The following is a 2,500-nucleotide window of genomic DNA, read 5'->3' as shown; positions in this document are numbered from 1 at the left end:
GGAACGGACGGGCAGCCGCCCAAAGCCCCGTCCGTCCTCCTCCTCCGGTCTTCGCGCTCTCGCCCGAGTGTGGTCCACCTACAGCGTGGTGGTACCTATTTTTGGTGCGGGGGCCGGGATTGTCCTCTTTCGCTGCTGGAGTTGCCAGAGCAGAGCCCGAGACCGCCCAAATCAGGAGAGTAGTAGTAGTAGTTTTAAGAGCGCCCCGTTCTCTTTCTCTCTGTTAATGATCCTTCCGCAGGTTCACCTACGGAAACCTTGTTACGACTTTTACTTCCTCTAAATGATCAAGTTTTGACATCTTTCCGTCAGCTCGAGGCGACGACCCCAGAAAACCCTCGCGGGCAACGGGGCCGACAATCCAAGAGCGCCAGTCCGAAGGCCTCACTAAATCATTCAATCGGTAGTAGCGACGGGCGGTTGTGTACAAAGGGCAGGGACGTAGTCAGCGCAAGCTGATGACTTGCACTTACTGGGAATTCCTCGTTCATGGGAAACAATTGCAAGCCCCAATCCCTATCAAGAAAGGCTTTGAACGGGTTACCCGCTCCTCTCGGAGGGGAAAACTCGTTGATCCCTTCAGTGTAGTGCTGCGGCGCCCAGAACATCTAAGGGCATCACAGACCTGTTATTGCTCAATCTCGTGCGGCTAGAATTGCCGCTTATCCTCTAAGAAGAAGTTGCGAACTGGACACCATTTTCTGGAGATCCGTCGACTACTTAGTAGGCCAGAGTCTCGTTCGTTATCGGAATTAACCAGACAAATCGCTCCACCAACTAAGAACGGCCATGCACCACCACCCACCGAATCGAGAAAGAGCTCTCAATCTGTCAATCCTTCCGGTGTCTGGGCCTGGTGAGGTTTCCGTGTTGAGTCAAATTAAGCCGCAGGCTCCACTCCTGGTGCCCTTCCGTCAATTCCTTTAAGTTTCAGCTTTGCAACCATATTTCCCCGGAACCCAAAGACTTTGGTTTGAAGCTGCCCGCCGGGTCATGGGAATAACGCCGGATCGCTAGTTGGCATCGTTTATGGTTAGAACTAGGGCGGTATCTGATCGCCTTCGAACCTCTAACTTTCGTTCTTGATTAATGAAAACATCCTTGGCAAATGCTTTCGCAGTAGTTCGTCTTGCGACGGTCCAAGAATTTCACCTCTAGCGTCGCAATACGAATGCCCCGCCTGTTCCGATTAGTCATTACCTCTGGTTCCGAAAACCAACAAAATAGAACCGAGGTCCTATTCCATTATTCCATGCATCACCATTCGGGCCATTCAAATAGCCTGCTCTGAGCACTCTAATTTTTTCAAAGTAAACTCTCCGCCACTCGGGACACTCGACAAAGAGCATCCGTGAGCCGGCGGGCGGTTGTTCGTGACAGTAAACACCGGCGGTGCACCGTCAGTCCGGAACTGAGATCCAACTACGAGCTTTTTAACCGCAACAACTTTAATATACGCTATTGGAGCTGGAATTACCGCGGCTGCTGGCACCAGACTTGCCCTCCAATGGATACTCGTTAAAGGATTTAAAGTGTACTCATTCCGATTGCGAGGCCTCGGATGAGACTCACATCGTTATTTTTCGTCACTACTCCCGTGCGGGAGGTAATTTGCGTGCCTGCTGCCTTCCTTAGATGTGGTAGCCGTTTCTCAGGCCCCCTCTCCGGAATCGAACCCTGATTCCCCGTTACCCGTTATAGCCATTGTAGGCGCATAACCTACAATCGAAAGCTGATAAGGCAGACACTTGAAAGAAGCGGCGCCGGTGCGGAGACCGTGCGCTCAGCCCGAAGTTATTCAGATTCACCACAGGTGGGTTACGGACCGGGGCCCGACCAGTTTTGAACTAATAAAAGCGCTCTTCCCTTGCGGTCAGAGACCAATTGCATGTATTAGCTCTAGAATTGCCACAGTTATCCAAGTAAGTGGGTTTACAGATCCAATGAAACATAGCTGATTTAATGAGCCATTCGCGGTTTCGCCTTAAATCGGCTTGTACTTACACACGCATGGCTTAATCTTTGAGACAAGCATATGACTACTGGCAGGATCAACCAGGTAGCTGCTGCTGTTGGCGGCGCCTATCACGGCGGCCAAAATAGTGAGATTGAGAGAGAGGCAGAAGACATTGGGCGAGGGACCGCACGTTGGCCTTAGAGAAATAGCAAACCAGATGATCAGATCTAACTGCACCTTCTCTTGCTATCCTCGGCGCCGGCAGCGCCACCGTGTGTGCTAATCTCCTCCCTTATCCGCTCCTCTTTGCCCCAGCTCCAGCGAGGCAGCCGACATTGGGCGAGGGACCGCACGTTGGCGAATCTCCTCCCTTATCCGCTCCTCTTCTCTTTGCCCCAGCGAGGCAGAAGACATTGGGCGAGGGACCGCACGTTGGCCTTAGAGAAATAGCAAACCAGATGATCCGATCAAACTGCACCTTCTCTCGCTATCCTCGGCGCCGGCAGCGCCACCGTGTGTGCCAATCTCCTCCCTTATCCTCTC

This window comes from Homarus americanus, unplaced genomic scaffold (assembly GCF_018991925.1).
Source record: "Homarus americanus isolate GMGI-L3 unplaced genomic scaffold, GMGI_Hamer_2.0 scaffold2746, whole genome shotgun sequence".
Lineage (NCBI taxonomy): Eukaryota > Metazoa > Arthropoda > Malacostraca > Decapoda > Nephropidae > Homarus > Homarus americanus.
This window is presented reverse-complemented; position numbering follows the sequence as displayed.